We start from the raw sequence: 15,163 nt of genomic DNA, 5'->3' as shown, positions 1-15,163 counted from the left end.
AATCTCCTACAATCATATGCAAAGTAGGGTCTAAATATTTGATCTATTTTCTTGAACAACTATGGGTAAATATAACCCATGGTAGTTGTATTAGGCAATGTTAATAAGTGTTAGATATCAATTACCGTTAGAATATTTTCATACATACATATATACATATATATCATACAATGTTATCTATGTTATATATAATAGATAATAATGTATTAAACATAGTGTCATATTACGCATAATATTTATACATTATTATTTATTTATTAATTATTTACACCATTACTTCAAATTTTAAATATACTTATCATATCTAACATGCTTAGGTGTTTTGCATCACCAAGTTGATAAACACTTTGTCCTACCAAAAATTCAATACAATTTTTTTATTATTTTTAGGAAAATGAAAAATATATTTGCTCATAACATCTCTTTCCAACCCCTTGTGATTCAACGCAAGTGAATCCACCAATGTTGTCATAAATTATATTATAAACTTTAGAAACCTAAATGAGAATTTGAGGTAGTGGTAACAATAAAAATACTATAGATACCTTTCCTACAAGGTTAAGGGGACATTAACTTTCTTGACCGAGCTACATTTGGGTGACATCCTCCACCATTCTAGTGAGGATTTTATTAAGTCATACATGTAAACTAATATGGTCATTAATAATGCAAAAAAATGTGTAATTTTAATGACTTCCAATGGTAGAAACTTAAATATGACTAGCTTAAATGCATTTTGACTGTATAAAGGATGAAGTATTCTTAATTGATATTGAATTGAATAATGAGTCATGAAGAAAAAGAGGAATCATGGTGCTCAAATGCTTTTTTATAGAATTCTAAAAATAATACCTTTCTTTATAAATATGTTGTTAAGTGTGGAGGAACATTGACCTTGTCGTTTCTCCCTAATTATAGCTGTCAAGATATTTTTATTTTATTTTTTGTAACAAAATAATGTTATGGCTTTTCTAGATTCTTGTAGTTAAGCCTCATATTACCAGATATATATTTCTCAACCATAAATTTTATTTTCATTAACCCTAATTTTATAAAGATGTTAACTTTTTTTTTTTAAGAAAGAACAATTAATTAATATATTTAATATAATATAAATGAGTAAAAATACATTGATTGCATTGGCTCCAATATTATCATTCATAAGAGACATGAAGTTATAATAATTAACTTTATGTAGATATAAAAACTAGAACTATAAATCATGGAATGAATTCAAAATTAAATATTTTCACTTTGTTTCCTAATATCATCTAATTCTAAGACAATTGTATTACTATAACGTTAGTACCTTCTTTAGACTACAAAACTTTATTCTCAAAACCCCTAATTTCATTTCAACTTAAATTGTACCAATGCGGTATAAATTTTGAAATAGTATAACTTTGGAATAGTAAAAATGTCCATATAAACCAACCATACTTTAGATAAATTCTCATTTTTCTAATATCAGTTTAAACTGCAGATGATTGTTATCATTAATCGACGTGTATTCAATGGAGACCACTAATGACAAATAACTAGGACTAGGCTAGTCTGATTAATGATGTAAATGCAATGCTGTGTTAAGATTTAATTGCAATCAATGCTTGTCTAACTGTCCAGTATAGAGCGACAAAAAAGTTAACAGATTCTACACTATGGAGCTAGAACACAATTTCATCCCACAATGAGAATAGCATTATAACCTTTGTTGGATGCTGATTCTTGTTTGTTTGCTTATATAAACTACTAGCTGTTCATATTTAAAAACATGCAGCGTGTCTGAACAGTTAAGACTGCATCAATTAGGTCTACCAAGCATAGGAATTAGAGAAGATCTGTATTACCGGTTTTGATCATGGCCAGTTCAACCCCCAAACTGTGCACATCTTTCAAAGTTGATGATGTGCAGGAGCTTGCAAAATTGAAGCGTGAGGATGTACCAGAAAGATATATTCGACCACCAAAAGAGAGGATTGGATGTACAGCACTAGGTGCTCCCCCTGGCCTCCATGTCCCTCTCATTGACATGGCCATGTTATTCTCATCAAACCATTCCGCTAGATAGCATGAAATGGACAGGCTTGCCGGTGCTTGTAAAGAATGGGGTTTCTTCCAGGTTTGTACGTGCACATTTACATCACTTTCCTTCTAAAGGAAACATGATATCTGATTTCTGCATTATCATTATTATTTGCTTCTTAGTTTCATCCGCTAAGTATTTCAAACTACATGGGATATTTATATAATTTGCATATTCATAGATTTAGATAAGTTTTCTATATTCATAGAAAATGTAAACCTAGATGTTGAATCTAGTTGGCCTTCGCTGTCAAAATATGCTATCTATTGATTGTGACTTATAATCCTTATGTCTTCTCTCTCTCATGGAATTGACCTTGGGCTACTGGAGTTGATAAAGAAAGTGGTGAGGGAATTTTACAGCTTGCCACTTGAAGAAAAAGCGGAAGTATACAATGATTCCATGCTTTCATTTTCTTAGATAAGCAGAAGTTAGACTGGTGTGACATGATGGCCTTGGCGACCATGCGCAACTCTCTTCACAAGGAAAACCTTTGGACCACAAAGCCTCTACTCTTCAGGTAAATCCACCAAAGCTGGGTCCACTGCCTCAATTTATAGATGAAGGCCATGCAAGCCTATACAAGAACTATATACATGCAGACTACAATAGCCATTATCTCACCAACAAACTGAAGGGGAAGAAATCCCTAGATTTCGCGAGGGTCTGAGAATAAATGTGAAGTCTCGCCACTAGTTTATGTTAGGTTATAATAAACTAGAATCCGCTCGGATTAGACCTTTGTTTTATATTTTAATGTCGTCTATAATCAGCGGTTGATATGTTGGGAATAATTAGGCGGTACTGTGCTCATTATAGAGTATGCCCTGAACACAATTATTTAGAATTCCTAATGAAAATAACTGATTTCAACAGCCTAGTAATGTGGATTGAATGTCAATGCGTGTTCTGACAATTATATAGCATCTCTTAACTTTTCCATATAAGAAAAATTAGAAATCTTACAAAGTTGATCATCTTGATTTGAGTACTTCTACTACAACGGATCTCGTTTGCTGTCAATTTAAATTTATTTTTGTACCCCCTAGCAATAGTATTATAGTTATTGGAGTATTAACTGTTTTATGTTCTTCTTCAGGCTAATAACCTCAAAAGTATTTTTTTTTATGAATAGTTATTTTCTATTGATAAATAATATACTAAGATTACAATTCACAAAAATGGGCCAAGGGATACAAGATCACCCCACAAGAGTTCACACGGTCAAAGTCGGAACTATTAACTTTTCATAAAATAAAAACATATAAAGAAACCCTCAAGTGGCTAAAGCAGTGCCTATTGAAGGAGGTGACTCATCTCTATCATGAAAACCCCAACCATCCTTGGGATTGGGAGGCAGACTGGGAATAGTCCAACCATAAGCAATAGCATCAGTGGCCTGGTCAACATCCTTCATGTCTAGTCGAGGAGGTGAAATGGCCAGTACTAGGCAAAAAGGCTATTTCCTAGAAACCACTCGCCGAGCACCAAGAGGAGTCGAGGACCAACTAGTGCCACCACAAGGTAGGGAAACCAAGCGGCTCTTCCATCCATCATCACCACCACTAGGAGAGTGGTGGTGGGAAGCCTGGGAACGTAGAGTATACGAGCGGCGAATGCGCCTCTAGTGTCAGCCTCTAGGTGTCGAGGTATCAACTAAGGCATTTGGAGGCACTCTGGTAATAGTACAAGGGGCATTGGCCTAGTGATTGAGAAGCTCTTGAAGGTAGGCCACCTTGTTTTCTTATACTTGAATCTGTATCACTACATTATTTCAAATGCATGCTTTAGTGTACATAACAATATTAATATCAAAAAAACTGTGAGTGAAAACATCATCCTTTCTATCTTTCCACAGAGTGAATAAAATCCCCATCTTGAAGGTATATCAGATCTAGGTAAAGTTTCGAGGGATCCTAGGGGAATCACCCAAAATAGCCATGTGCCAAGAAAAGGGTTTAGGCTGAAATGGATTAAAAAAATCATGAACCTAGTGCCAATGATTTTGAGCACATCTACAAAACTAGAAAATATGTGGGAAGGACTCTAGTTGGCCATAGAAAGGACACCTAGGATCTAGAACCCCAATATGCTTGAGCCAAGGTCCAAGAGAAAGACCTTGAAAAACCAGGCACCAAGCAAGAAATCTTGGGTTCTATAATACCACTCCAAATAGTGTCAAAGCATTTTCTTCACTAAGAAGGAGAAGATTGCAAATGCTATCTCTAAATGAGTGTATCCACTATCAACAGATGGGGAGAAAGCCATCTATAACCTAGGCATTGTTTGTAACTAGTGAAAGGAGTGGTAGGATACCACTTTCAATTAGTTTATCAAGGTCTAACAGACTAAATACCTACTTTATGAATTAAGTGCTCTAGAATTGCAAAAGGAAATAAGTCAAAAGTCTATCGATCTGAATGGGAAAGACTGTATTGGACATGGATATCTTCCAAAGATCTGAAACTCATGGAAACCCTCATGAAATGATCTTCAGGAGTCTTGATGCCTCATTTGAAAAAATGTAGAGCATTAATGCCTTGAGTCTTGGAAAGAGGAATACCTTGGATGGAAAACAAGGGAGATCACCAAATGTTCTGCTGGATCAAAGAGAGCCCATCGCAAAACTCATCACTAGATCAATGAAGCCAAGGCTTAATAGCTTCCCAAGGTTTCCATATGCTCTTGATAATAAAAGAGCCATGTATGAGCACATGTTGTTGCATGATGAGAAGGTCATGAAAGCCAATCCCCTTCTATGTAGGCATGTTGATAGAAAATTTGGGAGAACTATAATGCCGAACAAAAATCTTCCAAGCTTCATCTCTAGTGATGGCATGAATAATCCATTTGGCACATAGAGCAAGGCCTTGCTTCTATTTGGAGAGAAGGCCAAGGCCTCCAGACTCATTTGGGAGAGAACAAAAATCTAAAACAACTCTTTGAAAGCCATGATGATTGGAACCAAAGGCCCAGTGAAAATCATGGAACAATCTCTCTAATTCCACAGATCCACTGGTGACACTTGGAAGGCAAAAGGAATTCCTAGAAAGTGGAAGATCTCCCCATGAGAGACCCATTTCCATTCAAATTGGTTCAACGAAGGTGGTGCTGGCAAAAAATACTAGTGATAACAGAACATTTTATGCCATTGAATAGCAGAGCTAGAGGCTTGACAAAAAGTGTTAAGAAAATTTAAGGTATTATTAATTTTTTCTTCATTCTCCAAAAGAGTGAGAAAGGAATAATCAAAAAAATGACCATTGACCAACTAGGAAGAGGATTATGGCAAAGAAATTCCATGAACCAAACCAGAAGACACAAAGTGGGTTAGTAAATAGCCAAATCCTTCAGCAGTAAGAACATAAAGCATCAGAGCCAAAGGGCAACCTTGCCTAATGGAACGAAAAAGCCCAAAGGTGTTAGATTGGGAGCTATTGATGGTAATGCAAGCATTAACATCTCCAAAGAGCATCTCCACAGACTGGAGAAATTGAGACCAAAACCAAGAGCTTGGAGCATAGCCAAAATGAAAGGCCATTCAATTTGGTCATAGGCTTTTGCAAAATCTATTTTCAAAAAAATAGCTGGTTTCTTAGACTTGCGAACCCCCTGCATTCCTTCCCAAACAAAAATAATATTATCTAGAATATATCTGGACTTGACAAAGCCAGTTTGCTCAGGCCTCACAATTAAAGGCACGAGGTGATGAATTTTGATAGGAATTTCCTTTGTAATAATCTTATATGATACATTCAAAAGGGTAATAGGCTTCCAATTGTAAATATCCTTTGGATCTCCAGCTATAAGTATGAATTTGAGGTTTCCTTTGTTGATAACAACTCTTAGAATTTTAGAATGATAGCTTTCAAGATAAGCATTATGCATACCAAGACCAATATATTCCTAGAAGTTTTTGTAAAATTGACAAGGGAACCCATCATACTCAAGGGACTTATCATCTACTTGTATGCATGGAATGTGGCCTCTGTTTAACACACACACTTCAACATGGTCTTTGTATGCGGATTCATCTCGAGATGAACATGAGATTGTTCACTCAAAACAAATCCAAGAAGATGACCTGTTGCCTTCTATTTAAAGAGATTTTGCTTATTAGATATCCTCAGATTTGAGGTGTAAGCAACCAGACACTCTAAGAATGAAGGATTTAAGAATGCAACTAATTCTATATGAGTGTGCAAGTTAGTCTAAATGTTTTATGCAAATAATCTAAGAACTTATAAAAAAAAGTAGATTAAATGTATGCATTTTAACTCTAAATGTCATTAATATAGGAATGAGAATATGTGAATGTAATAAGCTAGATGAGTATATAACGTAGCATCAATTCGATAGAAATTTGATTCAGCCTCTATAATGAGGAATTATGATTCACTTAAATAGATTTCCTGGAATCCATCAACGGGTGAGATCAACTTAGATCAATGGTTAGGATTGAAGCAAAGATTCAACTAAAATGGAAACTTCCTTAAGAAAGGAGAGTTAACTGAGCTTTTCATAAGTGTGGGAACAAGTTAGCTAGATTAATTCCAATTTGAGAGATAGTTCACTCAAAGTTTCCATTTTGGAACTAAAGAGAAGATTTTGAAGATATTATTTAATTTAATAAAGTGAGATATAACCTCATAAATGTCTTTTTCATTTAATTGAATAATTTCATTCAATTAATTAGAATAGACATATTTATTAAATTAAATAAATTTAATTCCTTAGTACATTAGCCTTAGGTGATGATTTAATTTAATTAAAGTATAAATACTTAATAATTAAATTAAATTTTAATCAATAGGTTTAATGTGACTAATATGAGTCAATACTATAGGAATTAAATAAAGAGTGTGATTAATGCAGATTATGGTTTTAAGCATTTGACAATTAAGTCAAGTAGCGAGTAGAAAAATAAGAATTGCCTATTATAATAGGTCTTAGGATTGATCAGAATAGGCCAGAATTGGTATAATGGCAATGAGCCAATTTTGGGTCTTAGAGGGTAAGAAGTTGCTCACAGAAAGCATGTTGCTCAACTGTTAAGTGGTTTGGAGTAATAGAAATAAACTTTCTGAGAGCTTCCTCCTGAGCAACCAAATTTTCTTGAGAAGCAAAAACATTCTCATAATGATGAACAAATGTTTTTAGGATGTCAGGGAGATTGGAGAGAATAGAAGTGCCTTGTTTGATTTTTTTAATCTCAAAATTAGTATGGCAAGCTCAAAAGAGCCAAGAAAAACTCCTTCAAAGTTTATCACCAACCTCCAACCAATGGAGGCAACCTTTGAATTGGGCTCCCAGAGTGGTATAATTATTTGCAACTTGTTTGCCATGGCAAAGTTTGACAAGCTAAATTTTCAAATCAACATCAAAAGGATTAAGGGTGAGAGACTCAAAAGCTTTTTTGAGCACAGAAGTAGTGGATTCATAAGACTGCCTTCTCAAAACTGCTAACTACCATCCATAGATGTGCAGAAAATGAGTAATTCTGGTAATGGCATGAAAATGAGTAATTCTAGTAATGGTATCATTCTACCACTGAATCCACCTTGTCTGGGAATGTGGACATGGCTCCAAATTCCAAACATGTAGGATATGAGCAATAGTGGAAGCATGCATCAACACAGACGTGTTGAGGACGAATTGTGACATGCCAGCTTTTTGGATAGTTGTTTGCCATGAAATGGCAAAAAAAATGGGATAGTGATTAGATAATGTCACATCTGGCAAGGGAATGATAGGTAAATCCTGATCCTCAAAAAAGGAGAAAAATAGGGTACTTTTTAGTGGCTAATATTTGCTAATTGGTTAATTTTAGGAAATTTTGGCTAATAATTTAATTCTTAAAAATATTTAAAATCACCACATATTTATTTAATTTAGTTATAAAAAATATTTAAATAGTTAAAGATTCGCCAATTAATAATAGAAATTATTTTTAGTTTTGAAAATAATGTAAGATTCGCCAATATTTTTATATCTCTTTTTCGAGGGGGGTTGCTTAAAGTTTACCTTGGAGAAAAAAGATTGCACAATAATTATGGCATAATTGAGATGCTTTAAAATGTAGTCAAAGCTAGCTTGAAAGTTAGACCAAGTGTACCAAACCCCACTATGTTGGTGGTAGTTAGTATTTGGATCAAAAAGGCCCAATTTATTGCACATGTAGTACCAGGCTTCCCTTTTCCCCGTTGTCCAGTGAACAGGAAAAATGCCATCTTTGTCAGAGGCCACCTCAACCATATTGAAGTCACCACACATAACCCAAGTAGCTGGAGGCAAGTTGTCAACTAGCCAACCCCACAATTGATATCTTTTCACAGCATCATTGGGACCTTAAACATTAATGAGTCCAAAAGAATGATTGTTAATGGAAAGAAAAATGAAATGCTTCTATGCATGGGATCAAAACTGTGCAAAATAACAACAAAGTGAGGACAAGGTGACCAGATAGTAACTACACCACCTCTGTTAGCATCACATTGAGAGGAAAATATAATGACATGACATGCACAAGAAAGCATGAAACTAGAGATCTTAACTTCTTGAATATAGAGAAAATCTAAATTTCCATGTCTATGATCCTGACATAGTACTTTTTGGAGAGGTCTATGAGATCTCGCATGTTCCATAATAAAAAATTCATGAAATTTCTTCCATATCTTCCTTGTCCTCAAGAGAGGGGTAACTATTCTTGAAGATGGTAGAAATAGGGTTAAAGCCAGAAGGAAAACCCACTAGATTGATGGCCCATCATTTGTCCTTTGGTTTCTCAGCACGTCCAAGAGGACTAAAAGAACACCATACATTCTTAGTCACTATGGGAGAACTAATAAGAGGGGTATGAATAACAACCAAGGCATTAGCTCTATGGCCACCTTAATCCCCTTGGAATCACTAGGGTTTGAAACCTTTTAAACACCAATTTTGGTTCCAAAAAGACCACTTGTATCCCTAAACTAGATGGGGTTTGTGCTCCTATTGAAATAGGAAGAATCAAAATGACCGCCGCATATGACTATTTTGGAGCCAAGAAAGCCTTTCTCTTGCATGCAATAGTAGTCCATTCTTCTTTTTTCCCTTCTATTGGTTTCACAAGAACCTCTTTAGGTTGGGATTTAACCCTAGGCATAGCCAAAGGGAAATCTCTAATCTTGTGTTTCACTAACTCACACCTATAGTAGGTGTCGGGTAGGTTCAAATAAAGTGCCTTTTGAGAAAAGGTTTGAGCCCCAATCTATATTTTCACAACATCCTTAAGATCCTTGGAAAGATCAACCTTGATGCAAACATGTTTCTGAGGGTGAGCCTTGAAAAATTTCTCATGTTCCTTTGTGATAACATTGCAAAGAGTATTAGCAATGGACTTAATAAAAGGCCAACATGGAAAATGTAAACTTGGGAACTCTACCCACATTGAAACCCTAAGCTTTTATTGTTTAGAGATTTCAATGACAAGGTAAGATTTTGGTAAGATTTTGTACAGCGTCAAGGTGGACTCCACGAGGAGTCCAACTCTTGTTAACCCATACTTGGAGCATAGCTTTAGGAGGAGTCCTACCCACAAAATACCCTATCAAGGTACATTGTTCTAACCAATCACAAGCACCATCAAGTTCTTGCAAAGGAAGGATAATATTAGGATTACCTCATGAAAAACCATTAGGAAAAATTTGCAAGGATGTTTGCTCAGTGGAGGTGCCATGGCTTTCTAAAGTAGCAATGTGAACATCACTATAAGGAATCGGGTCACCACTTGCCAGGGCCATTATAAGCTAGCCTAAAAACTCCCGTAGTAAATGTGGTTTGACAAGTGGAAACAATAAAAGGAAAGCTCAAATAGAGAGTTGTATGCAAGAAAACAAAAAGATCACATGAAACCCTAGTAGAGCCTCCAAGGTGCAATATTATAGGTTTCTCAAAAGTATTATGAGTATATTACATTTCATTAAAAGAAAATTAAATAAAGCATATTGTTAAATTTATATTATAAATTTAAATATATTATAATTATTTAAGGTTTAATAAATATTAATAGAATGGATACTTTTAAGTTTCATTTATTTGAATACATAATGTATGCTACTTTAAAATATTAAGTAATATTATATAAGGATAAAACTCAAAAGAGAGGCTTAGAGATCAAGCCCACCAAACAAGATAGAGAAATGCAGAAAACATGTTGTCAAACCATGTCGCACATCTAGCAAGGGATACTAGCTCACTTAAAACAATCCACCTTGCTCTAATACCACTTGTTAATTTCTAGGGTTTTCAATGCACCAAAAGATGGACCTCTCAATGCTTGATGCAAACACTAGACTTATAGAAGGTATAGGAGGCTATTAAACAGTCTCATGAATCCATTAAGAGATGATGGCCCACTGCCAACACAATTTTTTTTCTTTACAATTCTTTTAGCTAACATTGCATCTTTTTCCATTCTTTATACTACTTTCCATCCAAATGTATTTTGACTACATAAAGATCTAGGAGAAAGGGATAATAATGCCTCATTAATATCCCTAGAATAAATTTGGGGTAGTAGAGGTACAATGAGAAATAACTAAACCTAATATGAGCTTTAAAGAGACTAAACTAAATATTACGAATAACCATCTATACAAATAAGGACCACTAAAAATAGGTACTAAATGCAACTTGTATTTACTGTGCATATCTTTTAAACCATGAACAAAATACTAAAAACATATGAAAGCTACAATCTAATTAAAAAATGTAAAACTTATTTATATTTTATTCATTGAGGACTCTATATACATCCTTGGCCCATCATTAGTCACCATACTCCCTTGTGATGGTAAGTGGATAAGAAAACTAAGTCATTGAGACTCATTAAAAGGATACTATTAATTTTTACTCAACTTCTCAATACCAATACACCTCTTCTAGATATGGAGTATTCAAATACTTATATTTTTCCTACTTTAATAGAAGCAAGGTTTACCCTTTATCCTCTAAACATTGATAAGACTTATTGTATTTGAAATTAAATTGCACCCTTTTGTGTGAGAAATAATCAGCAACATGAATAAAAAGATAAACCTTCTTTGGCTACTATTTATCTTTGCTTGCAAACATCTCAATGTGTATGACTACATATTTGTTATGTTTTCCTAATCCAACATACATCAGCCCATACATAGTTTATTTTTATGCTTTTTAAATTATGTATTGATCATTCCACTATTCATTCAAATAATTATAACCAAATGATTCTTTAATCCAAAAAAATTATGATAATATCATAATACTTTTACTCTTTGAAAAAAATAGTCAAAGTCCACTAAATAAATATTATTAACAATAAGAAAATTCCTATTAATAAACATTCGAGAAGGAATGACAATAATCGTGAAAATGAGTGCTTAAAGAATTTCTTTAGAATAATGGATAAGAGAGTGGGGGAAGGGGTAGAAGGTTTGAAAATGGAATAAGGAATGTAATATAGTATAAGAAAATGTTAAGATTAGATCTTCTTATAAGAGACAAAACATAGGATATAGGAAAGAATAATATAACTATAGATAATCAACTAGATAGTTTGATCTTCTAAGAAGGTAGGAAAATAAAGGGGAATGAAGATCATTAGGGAAAAGGGTGTAAGGTATGAATTTGAAACCTTTCTACTCAAATCATACTTTTACTTGTCAAAGAGAAGGTATTTTTGAAACTCGAAGAATTTGAATGTTAGGAGAGGGCATTCGAGTAAGGTTTACACTAATTAAAGGTTCAAACAACATAATTTATTTGGTAGTGATTTCTCTCTTTGAAGGAGTGTATGGAGGAAAAACTAGCCTTCATACAAGAATGTGGGGGTTGGCTATATATGTATTTGTAGAGATAATTAGTAGACCTTTCAAGGAATAGATATGAGGTTGAGAAAAGTCCAAAATGGGCATGCGAAAGAAAATCTTGTACTATACAAAAAATTAACACAAATGAGGAATAATGCCCCTAATAAGGAACATTATTATGTTCCTAATTTAGGATAGTCTAACATAACATAGAGCGAAAACCTAAAAGGGAGGCTTCATGTTCATTAGATGACAAATGAGGATTTTAGCATCTACTTCTCTAATTGTGATCTTACCCATAGTCCATGACACGTAGAATCATTTCTTGAGTTGTAATAATGTTAGAAAGTAAACTTATTAAGTCCAAAAAATTTAACCAATAAGTGCAACAACCATAGTAAGATCACCATACATAATAACACTAGATTGGTTAACTATGAAAACCCTTGATCAGAGGGAAAACTCTAGTGCGGATGGTACCCACAAAATTATGTATTAATATATAAGGTCCTTGAAAGAGGATTGACCATGTTAGTATTCAATGAAATACCTTCAGTACATATCAGTCCATCTTAACTAACTTCGAATCCATGTGAGGAGATTCCAACCCTGTTAGGAATTGTGGATGGTAGAAGGACCTAGTGTTCAAACTGCTTTAGGGGAAAAACCATCATACTCACTATCCAACTATCTTTAGTACTATCCTTCACAAAATAATACCAATAAAAAATTTCAATAGAAACCTCTTTTCCAAATATAGTCTCTCTATAGCCTCTTTGTGCCTTAACCGCACCAAATAGTTTTGTAATATTAAGATATTCAATATTAGGTTCACTAGATCTCACATCCAAGTTCACATACTCTCATTACATATAAATCACACCACTTGATCACTCTCCAATATACACATTCTTTTATACCAAGTCTTGAAACTAATTATCGAGTCGACCTTAAGGCTTTCTCAATTTACAATTAATATAGGACCACATTAAGAAAATACAATACAAGTTACATTACATCTTTTCACAATTTTATAATATTGTGGGCTTGCAGTCATCACAATCCTTCACACATATAACATCAAGATGTGCATGTTTTACTGCTCCATATTTGTCATGTCTTCTACCTTTATACAATTTTCCTTAACCAGATTTTATCTTTTCTAGGAGATATAATCAAAATAACACTAAATAATTCTTAGAAACTCTATCTGAACACTGTTTACAATAAATCTTGAATAACTATCAACTCCCTTCATATCTGCATGAGTGCATAACCACATAATTAGGACACTTTTTATAACACATCCTCAATTATGTATAGACTTATATTCAATCCCCTTCATATCTGCATGAGTGCATAACCACATAATTAGGACACTTTTTATAACACATCATCAATTGTGTATAGGCTTATATTCAATCCTCAAACTGTGAAACCTCGATCTCTATCTCCTACTCTGTTAGAGTTCACATAACCTTTAGTATGTTGACATTAATGACAAACATACTCATGAATGCAATACACAATCTTTCTAAAAACCTCCCAAATGATACAACAATGCTAGTATAGTTCCCCATAGGAATACCATCAGCATTCATGCTAACAATCTCCCCCTTTGGCATTGATGACAACATAGATGAAAAAAATATAAGTTCCATGAATACCAAATGTGCATCTCTATTTTAGTTTCTCCACTATACTATGATCGGATTATTCCTTTTCAAATCATCTCAATCAATCAAATCTAAATCTTGAGAGCATCTCTCTATCAATGTGCTTCTCCCACATTGACTATCTTTCCTCATTTTATGTATAGTTCTCCCAAGGTACCTTGAGATGTTTTCAATGTATGTATTCTCCCCCATTAACATCAATGAAAAATGCATCATTATGCCAATTCTTCTACATAAGATCTTCAATAAAATCACTTGTTCAAAGAAAATTTTAAATATGAGTTGCCAAGAGTCATATATGAGTTAGCTCAATCACAAATACTCCACCATAGAGGAAGTACTAAACATCCAATACAAATAAAGAATAGTGCGCTATAGCACTAAACTAATACAATCTCTATATCAACTACTCGTAAGTAGTTAGGGGGATAACCTCAACCATACTTCTCAAGTACTCAAACATATCATTTGAGAAAGGATTTGAAAATATATCTACCATGTTCTCATTTGTATTGATATACTTAATTTGGTTTTTTTCTCTACAACTTGCTCTCTCAAAATGTGATACTTTATAGAAATGTGCATTGTGTTTGAATGTAACACAAGTTTCTTAGACATACTCACTAGGTAAAAGTGCAAAGTTGTGTCACCTTTTACGATGACTTATCAAAATGACTAAGTTTGAGAATCTCTATTTAAATTTATTTTTTTCAAACATATGATCTAGATATATTCATTCAATCTAAGATGTATATGGTCTCACACTTTTCCAATTGGAAATGTCTATTAAATGCAATTTTTATACTAGTTTATATCCAATTACTAAAGAAATAAAATTATTTCAGAAAACTAACATTTCGATAACTCTTACTATATTTGTGATATTTTTTTAATAGCATATAAACACCATTTTATAGATATCAAAGTCAACAATATTGTTATATATATTTTAGAGTGTTTTAATTAGATGTAGTATATTGTAATTAACAATATTCCACAAGTACATATTTTAACCCTCAGAAAGATGTCAATTTTTAGAAAGATTTTTTTAAAAATCGTCTCAATTTTTAAAAAAAATTATATGATGTTGTCGAGAGGAGAGTCCTCTTCTAGAATGTATAATGTTTCTTCTTATTAGAATATATGTTTTTTGAAAAATGTGGTGGGAGATGAAAACTATCAATTTCAGGTGAGTTAAAATTTGAATCATTATAAAAGAGAAAATATAGTTCTGAAGTAAATTTTTTTTAAATTTATTGTTCTAGCTATTTATGTTATCTATAACATGGTCTGAGATCAAATAGAAATAAGTTTATTTCCATATAGTTTTGTGGTGGGAATTAGACCCCTAATTTTCAATTTTTTTAACCAACTAAAAAAATATTTATAAAAATTAGGAAAATATATCAATTTTCATTCCAAATAAAAATTAAAAATTATAATCCTAAACTTCATCTACTTCTACAAATTTCATTAATTTACTTCAAAATCTTAAGTAATAATACCAATTTTATGTCATGGAAGGTGAATAGTTATACTTTTGGTAGCCTTTTCCTTTACAAAATGGTGACACG

The 15,163-nt window shown here is 33.2% G+C and overlaps 1 pseudogene; it reads left to right on the top strand.

Annotated features, from left to right (window-relative positions):
• The first annotated feature begins 1,858 nt into the window (after nucleotides 1-1,858).
• Nucleotides 1,859-15,163, top strand: part of LOC149540849 (protein LATERAL BRANCHING OXIDOREDUCTASE 1-like) — a 69,129-nt pseudogene continuing 55,824 nt past the window's right edge.

This window comes from Cupressus sempervirens, chromosome 9 (genome assembly GCF_028749045.1).
Source record: "Cupressus sempervirens isolate cs-2001-9-10 chromosome 9, ASM2874904v1, whole genome shotgun sequence".
Classification (NCBI taxonomy): Eukaryota; Viridiplantae; Streptophyta; class Pinopsida; order Cupressales; family Cupressaceae; genus Cupressus; species Cupressus sempervirens.
This window is presented reverse-complemented; position numbering and strand designations above follow the sequence as displayed.